Source organism: Lucilia cuprina, chromosome 6 (assembly GCF_022045245.1).
Source record: "Lucilia cuprina isolate Lc7/37 chromosome 6, ASM2204524v1, whole genome shotgun sequence".
NCBI classification, from domain to species: Eukaryota; Metazoa; Arthropoda; class Insecta; order Diptera; family Calliphoridae; genus Lucilia; species Lucilia cuprina.
The window spans coordinates 10,411,059-10,419,895 of record NC_060954.1 but is presented as its reverse complement, the minus strand read 5'-3'; the positions used below and the strand labels follow the sequence as shown (position 1 = coordinate 10,419,895).

The 8,837-nt window shown below is 31.7% G+C and overlaps 1 long non-coding RNA gene across 1 annotated transcript in view; it reads left to right on the top strand.

Annotated features, from left to right (window-relative positions):
• The window catches only part of LOC124421016, a 6,341-nt gene extending 5,444 nt beyond the window's left edge, over positions 1-897 (top strand). Inside the window, exon 2 of the long non-coding RNA XR_006941476.1 lies at positions 642-897. This is a non-coding gene — a long non-coding RNA (uncharacterized LOC124421016). The remainder of the gene's footprint in view (positions 1-641) is intronic.
• Positions 898-8,837: the final 7,940 nt, after the last annotated feature.

Genomic DNA, 8,837 nt, shown 5'->3' with positions numbered 1-8,837 from the left:
GAACTAGAACAGAACTAGAACAGAACTAGAACAGAACTAGAACAGAACTAGAACAGAACTAGAACAGAACTAGAATAGAACTTGAACAGAACTAGAACAGAACTAGAATAGAACTTGAACAGAACTAGAACAGAACTAGAACAGAACTAGAACAGAACTAGAACAGAACTAGAACAGAATTGAACAGAACTGAACAAAACAGAACTGAACAAAATAGAACTGAACAGAACAGAACTGAAGTAAACAAAAAATTAAACTGAATGGAAACAATATTTTTCTAAAGTCAGTGTTTCCGTTGCCACAGTCATTTAATTGTATAAGAAATATTTGTTGTGATGGAAAACTTTATTCAAATTTAATTGTTTACACAAGCACAATTGTCTTGGCCATTTAATTAATAAAGTTTAAAGGTTAAAAATCGCTTACCAATCGTTAAACAATGTAAAGTTAATGGTTTTCAATTTTCATCCATACCACCTTAACACAAAACAAGTATTTTCCGCACACATGTTGTTCATTCATATCAATTTATAACTTGTGGCAATATTATTATTTTTATTATTTTAATATTCTTTATAATGACTGTCTTAAAACACAAAATATGAATCGATTAAAAATATTTGCATATTACATTAAACTAGCCAACAGTTACACACTTCCAACATGATTATTGGCAAGCAAAAGGTGGTACCCACAAATACAACTGGACAACATGCACTGAGAGAAATTAATTGTAAGAAATATATATTTTTGGTAAACCAACAATAGTGCAACAACCCATAGTGCAGTTGTTAAACAACATGGAGATGTGGAGAAAAACAAGAATTTACACTATAATCTACATAATGTTTACAACTAGTTACCGCCAACTAAAAAAAATTTAAAACATTTTTTTTTTTAGAAAAAAACATTTTAAATAAAATTAATAATAAAAAACAATTTCAAATTGAGTTTTATTTCTTAGAGATGATGAAAAAACTAAAAAAAGATCTGCAAAAAATTTCAAACATGTTGATTTTTTGAATACTCAATGCAAGTAAGTATTTTTTTTAATAAGGCTTGCTTTATACACCTGTCGTTTGCCACATTACCTGTTGTGGCATCATGCAGCACAAGCAGTGCATCATACACTACATTGTATGATTAAGATTATAGCTTGAACAAAAAAAAACATGAAATAATACAGGTTGGAGTGGAGTTGTTCAAATAAGTACATGTATTTAAATATAGATCCTGTATAAGTGTATGTGTATTGTTGTGTACTTTAAGTTAAGACAACCACCAGCATCATTACTTACTTACTCACTCACTCACACACCCCTCTAGAATCTGCGGAAATAAAACTTGTTCTGTCAAGTTTGTCAGCTAGAAGTCGTAGGGTAAGACTGTCAGAGAGAGAAAGAGTGGGTTGTCAGAAGATGGGTGATTATTAATTTTCTTTTCAAGTGTAAGGACAAGTTTTCTATATATTTTTTGTTTTTTACTTCTCTATCTTGGCTTTTTGTATATTACATTTCAGTTAATTTATTATTATATGCATATCTAGTATTTGCAGGCTATTAAAAGAGTAAAATCTAGTCGAGTTAAAGTATAGTTCTGTTCTAGTTTTGTTCTAGTTCTGTTCTAGTTCTGTTCTAGTTCTGTTCTAGTTGTGTTCTAGTTCTGTTCTAGTTCTGTTCTAGTTCTGTTCTAGTTCTGTTCTAGTTCTGTTCTAGTTCTGTTCTAGTTCTGTTCTAGTTCTGCTCTAGTTCTGTTCTAGTTCTGTTCTAGTTCTGTTCTAGATCTGTTCTAGTTCTGTTCAAGTTCTGTTCAAATTCTGTTGTAGTTCCGTTCTAGTTCTAATTCCGTGTCATTCTAGTGGCATTCTAGAACTAGAACTAGTTCTGTTCTAGTTCTATTCTATTTATGTTCTAGTTCTGTTTTAGTTCTTTTCTACTTCTGTTCTAGTCTGCTTAAGTTCAGCTATTCTAGTTTCATTACAAGTAACTCTTTCACATACTGGATCACTTTTATATCTAAATTTACAACAAACACACGCACTTGATATAGCTAGTATTTCACAACAAATATAAGAAATAAAAAATCTTAAAGATATTATTATAATAATCAGTCAGAAGCTTCTATAACCAGATTTAAATATTCTTCTCTGTTTCGCAATGTGTGATTTCATCTTCTTCTCTTGAATGTAGGTTCCAGGCATTTCTTCTCCTCTTCCCTTTTACAAATGGGTTCAAAAGTGCAATGACAGTTAAATTAACTATCAATGACTACAACAACTTTATGTGTCGTTTTTTTTGTTGGGTAGTTTTTTAAAATACCCTACAGCAGCAATATACATACATAGAGGGGAAGGGATAGTGGGGGTTACTTTGATCGAATTGTTCCCAATTCAATATTATGTTTACAAATCAAAAACCTATTCAAAACTTTTCAAAATCACTTCAAATACTCTTATGGCTAGTGTAGCGTAACTTGTGGGATATCAGGTCCAACTATACTTTCCAGTTTTTTGTTGTCGTTGTTGTAATTATAATAACCATTTTTGTATTAATCAAAAGTCATTAAACATTAACAGAGAGAGAGAGAGAAAAGTAAAATTAGCAGCGGTAGCTGTTAAAAAAACAACAACTATTAGTTGAAAAGAAAAACTTGTAATAATTAGACGACCAATTTTTTAAACACTTAAGGCGCCACATAATGCCCTACACACCAAGAGTTGTTTAATAATGAATGACAGTTTGACGAGCAGGGGGTAAAAAATATTTATAAATTCATAAAGCAATTGAAATACTCATGATTTCATAACAAAGTTGTTGAATTGACAGAAAATTTTTTGTCCACACCTGTGTAAAGAGTTGACAAAAGTATTTAAAAGGAAAATAATTAATAGCTGAATGATTTAGAGACGATCAGTAGGCAGATTTTAAAATTTTAAATATGTTTAATATAAAATTATTTAAATTCACCAGATACAGGCTCGAAATCTATTCACAACTTAATCCGCCAAACCCCCTAAACAAATACAATGATTGATTACACTTTTGATTTGTGAGCAAATCATAGAAAAATATTCAATATGTTTTACACATAGACTTTGTTCTATGACATTTATTTATGAGTTTAAACGGAAATTATTACAACGAATTAGTGTTAAGTTTTTTTCACTCTAATACAAGTATTTTAACTAAATATTTATTATTAACAAAATAGTAGAAAAAAAAGAAACAAATGTAATTAAAAGTTATATAGCGTTTAATTAGAGTTATTACATAGCAGTAAAACATGATCATTTTGAATATTTTTATGTTAAATGTTTAAAAGTTAACAAAAAGCTTTAATGAACAATAATTTAATTGAATCTATTAAATAGACTATAGTCAAGACTAAAGAAAAGACCATAATCAACACTAGAGTTAATATATTGTTTAGTTCTAAATATGGTTCAATTCTCTTCTATTTCAGTTCTTGTTATGTTCTAGTTCTGTTCTGGTTCACTTCTGGTTTAGTTCTAGTTCAGTTCTAGTTCTGTTCTAGTTCTGTTCTAGTTCTGTTCTAGTTCTGTTCTAGTTCTGTTCTAGTTCTGTTCTAGTTCTGTTCTAGTTCTGTTCTAGTTCTGTTCTAGTTCTGTTCTAGTTCTGTTCTAGTTCTGTTCTAGTTCTGTTCTAGTTCTGTTCTAGTTCTGTTCTAGTTCTGTTCTAGTTCTGTTCTAGTTCTGTTCTAGTTCTGTTCTAGTTCTGTTCTAGTTCTGTTCTAGTTCTGTTCTAGTTCTGTTCTAGTTCTGTTCTAGTTCTGTTCTAGTTCTGTTCTAGTTCTGTTCTAGTTCTGTTCTAGTTCTGTTTTAGTTCTGTCTTAGTTCTGTTCTAGTTCTGTTCTAGTTCTGTTCTAGTTCTGTTCTAGTTCTGTTCTAGTTCTGTTCTCTAGTTCTGTTCTAGTTCTGTTCTAGTTCTGTTCTAGTTCTGTTCTAGTTCTGTTCTAGTTCTGTTCTAGTTTCTGTCTAGTTCTGTTCTAGTTCTGTTCTAGTTCTGTTCTAGTTCTGTTCTAGTTCTGTTCTAGTTCTGTTCTAGTTCTGTTCTAGTTCTGTTCTAGTTCTGTTCTAGTTCTGTTCTAGTTCTGTTCTAGTTCTGTTCTAGTTCTGTTCTAGTTCTGTTCTAGTTCTGTTCTAGTTCTGTTCTAGTTCTGTTCTAGTTCTGTTCTAGTTCTGTTCTAGTTCTGTTCTAGTTCTGTTCTAGTTCTGTTCTAGTTCTGTTCTAGTTCTGTTCTAGTTCTGTTCTAGTTCTGTTCTAGTTCTGTTCTAGTTCTGTTCTAGTTCTGTTCTAGTTCTGTTCTAGTTCTGTTCTAGTTCTGTTCTTAGTTCTGTTCTAGTTCTGTTCTAGTTCTGTTCTATTTCTGTTCTAGTTCTGTTCTAGTTCTGTTCTAGTTCTGTTCTAGTTCTGTTCTAGTTCTGTTCTAGTTCTGTTCCAGTTCGTTCTAGTTCTGTTCTAGTTCTGTTCTAGTTCTGTTCTAGTTCTGTTCTAGTTCTGTTCTAGTTCTGTTCTAGTTCTGTTCTAGTTCTGTTCTAGTTCTGTTCTAGTTCTGTTCTAGTTCTGTTCTAGTTCTGTTCTAGTTCTGTTCTAGTTCTGTTCTAGTTCTGTTCTAGTTTCTGTCTAGTTCTGTTCTAGTTCTAATCTAGTTCTGTTCTAGTTCTGTTCTAGTTCTGTTCTAGTTCTGTTCTAGTTCTATTCTAGTTCTAGATTTATTCTAGTTCTGTTCTAGTCCTGTTCTAGTTCTGTTCTAGTTCTGTTCTAGTTCGGTTCTAGTTCTGTTCTAGTTCTGTTCTAGTTCTGTTCTAGTTCTGTTCTAGTTCTGTTCTAGTTCTGTTCTAGTTCTGTTCTAGTTCTGTTCTAGTTCTGTTCTAGTTCTGTTCTAGGTTCTGTTCTAGTTCTGTTCTAGTTCTGTTCTAGTTCTGTTCTAGTTCTGTTCTAGTTCTGTTTTAGTTCTGTTCTAGTTCTGTTCTAGTTCTGTTCTAGTTCTGTTCTAGTTCTGTTCTAGTTCTGTTCTAGTTCTGTTCTAGTTCTGTTCTAGTTCTGTTCTAGTTCTGTTCTAGTTCTGTTCTAGTTCTGTTCTAGTTCTGTTCTAGTTCTGTTCTAGTTCTGTTCTAGTTCTGTTCTGTTCTAGTTCTGTTCTAGTTCTGTTCTAGTTCTGTTCTAGTTCTGTTCTAGTTCTGTCTAGTTCTGTTCTAGTTCTGTTCTAGTTCTGTTCTAGTTCTGTTCTAGTTCTGTTCTAGTTCTGTTCTAGTTCTGTTCTAGTTCTGTTCTAGTTCTGTTCTAGTTCTGTTCTAGTTCTGTTCTAGTTCTGTTCTAGTTCTGTTCTAGTTCTGTTCTAGTTCTGTTCTAGTTCTGTTCTAGTTCTGTTCTAGTTCTGTTCTAGTTCTGTTCTATTCTGTTCTAGTTCTGTTCTAGTTCTGTTCTAGTTCTGTTCTAGTTCTGTTCTAGTTCTGTTCTAGTTCTGTTCTAGTTCTGTTCTAGTTCTGTTCTAGTTCTGTTCTAGTTCTGTTCTAGTTTCTGTTCTAGTTCTGTTCTAGTTCTGTTCTAGTTCTGTTCTAGTTCTGTTCTAGTTCTGTTCTAGTTCTGTTCTAGTTCTGTTCTAGTTCTGTTCTAGTTCTGTTCTAGTTCTGTTCTAGTTCTGTTCTAGTTCTGTTCTAGTTCTGTTCTAGTTCTGTTCTAGTTCTGTTCTAGTTCTGTGTTCTAGTTTCTGTTCTAGTTCTGTTCTAGTTCTGTTCTAGTTCTGTTCTAGTTCTGTTCTAGTTCTGTTCTAGTTCTGTTCTAGTTCTGCTCTAGTTCTGTTCTAGTTCTGTTCTAGTTCTGTTCTAGTTCTGTTCTAGTTCTGTTCAGTTTCTGTTCTAGTTCTGTTCGTGTTCTGTTCTAGTTCTGTTCTAGTTCTGTTTTAGTTTTGTTCTAGTTCTGTATTAATTCTGTTCTAGTTCTGTGTTAGTTCTGTTCTTAAAGAGGTTAATAACCATACAAAGTGTGAGTCTGGATATTAACATGACATGTTTCTATATACAACAAAAGTATATAAGTGAAAAATTAAATGAAATAACTTAAAAACAAAAGCTATTTTAACATATAAAGTTATTTTATTTTAGGTAGAGAGAATTAAAAAAAAACACTTCTAGTTCAAACAACAACTAAAAGACCTAAAAAAAACTTTAAGTTAAATTAGTTAAACACTAATTTCCAATTCAGTTTCAGTCATGCAAATGTTAATTGACCACTTAAGCTAAAAACTTCATAATAAGCAAGTTTAGAGACCAAGGGAATATTGCAACAACAACTAAAATAGTTAAAACAAAAAACTTTAAACTCAAACACAAACTTATAGAAACCAATGGTCAGCCGCACGCCAAAACACAACATACAGACTGAAATATTAAGAGGGAACAGATATAAACCTAATACCAGACTATTTGGTAGAAGCACTTAAAGAAAAAAGTTTACTATTCATTAAAATTTATATTTTATATAGTAGGGACTATAGAATAGTTGTAGGTTCGTCATCTGAACAATTTATTTTTAGAGTGTACTTTCATATATAATGTGAAATGAAATGAGAAACATCCAAAGAATAAGGGAAAAGAGACCAAAAACAGAAACCTATCAAATCATACCTGTTGAATTGAATTTGTGTTCTATACCTTTTATTATTGTTGTTGTTGTATTTTTTTTTTGTCCCTAAGATTTTACACAACAAAATTAATGAAGAACAGGTTGAAATCTTATTGCTTTCAAAAGCAGGTAGTTAAGACAGAAGGAGCAACAAGTTTAAAAAATAATAAAACAACATTTTTAAAATATCTTTTTTTTCTACTATAAATTTTTAAAATATCTATTAAAATAACAACAACAACAAAAATTTGTTAAAGATGAGAAGATGAAAAAGTAAACCCCCCTGCATTATAATCATCATTTCAACTTGACATCACCATGCTAGAAAGTATATTTAAATATTTGTGTAATATTTTATTGAATATGACTACAGTGGGGTGTGTTACAGCCCCGAGACTTGTTTAACGGTTCTTAAAGAAATTACGGTTAATAACAATAGTTTTGAATAACATAACAAATGACGGAATGGAGTATATAATAGAGTCAATACTATACAATATAACATAATATAGAATATAATTAGGCATTATAATCAGAACTATAAACTATAGTCTGGACTATAGAATAGTCTATAGTGTGGCTTTTAGAATAGTCAATAGTCTGAATACTAGAATAGTCTACAGGTTAGACTATAGAATAGTCTATAGTCTGGCTTTTAGAATAGTCAATAGTCTGAATACTAGAATAGTCTACAGGCTGGACTATAGAATAGTCTATAGTCTGGACTATAGAATAGCCTATAGCCTGGACTATATAATAGCCTACAGCCTGGACTACATAATAGTCTATATCCTGGAGTTTAGAATAGTGTATAGTCTGGACTATAGAATAGTCTATAGTCTGGACTATAGAATAGTCTATAGTCTGGACTATAGAATAGTCTATAGTCTGGACTATAGAATAGTCTATAGTCTGGACTATAGAATAGTCTATAGTCTGGACTATAGAATAGTCTATAGTCTGGACTATAGAATAGTCTATAGTCTGGACTATAGAATAGTCTATAGTCTGGACTATAGAATAGTCTATAGTCTGGACCATAGAATAGTCTATAGTCTGGACTATAGAATAGTCTATAGTCTGGTCTATAGTCTGGACTATAGAATAGTCTATAGTCTGGACTATAGCATAGTCTATAGTCTGGACTATAGAATAGTCTATAGTCTGGACTATAGAATAGTCTATAGTCTGGACTATAGCATAGTCTATAGTCTGGACTATAGCATAGTCTATAGTCTGGACTATAGCATAGTCTATAGTCTGGACTATAGCATAGTCTATAGTCTGGACTATAGAACAGTCTATAGTCTGGACTATAGAATAGTCTATAGTCTGGACTATAGAATAGTCTATAGTCTGTACTATAGAATAGTCTATAGTCTGGACTATAGAATAGTCTTTAGTATGGACTATAGATTAGTCTATAGTCTGGACAATAGAATAGACTATGGTCTGGACTATAGAATAGTCTATAGTCTGGACTATAGAATAGTCTATAGTCTGGAATATAGAATAGTCTATAGTCTGGACTATAGAATAGTCTATAGTCTGGACTATAGAATAGTCTATAGTCTGGACTATAGAATAGTCTATAGTCTGGACTATAGAATAGTCTATAGTCTGGACTATAGAATAGTCCATAGTCTGGACTATAGAATAATCTATAGTCTGGACTATAGAATAGTCTACAGTCTGGATTATGGAACAGTCTATAAATTGGACAATAGCACAGTTTATATAGACTATAGAATAGTCTATAGTCTGGACTATAGAAAAGTCTACAGTCTGGACTATAGAATAGTCTATAGTTTGGACTGTAGAAGAGTATATATTCTGGACTAAAGAATAGCCTATAGACTGGACTATAGAATGGTCTACAGTCTGGATTATGGAACAGTCTATAGATTGAACCATAGCACAGTTTATATAGACTGGACTATAGAATAGTCTTTAGTCTGGACTATAGAAGAGTAAATAGTCTGGACTAGAGAATAGCCTATAGACTGGACTATAGAATAGTCTATAGTCTGGACTATAAAAGAGTCTATAGTCTGGACTATAGAATAGTCTATAGTCTAGACTATAAAATATTCTATAGTTTGGACTTTAGAATAGTTTATAGTCTGGACTATAGAAAAGTCTATAGTCTGGACTATAGAATAGTCCATAGTCTGGACTTTAGAATTGTTTACA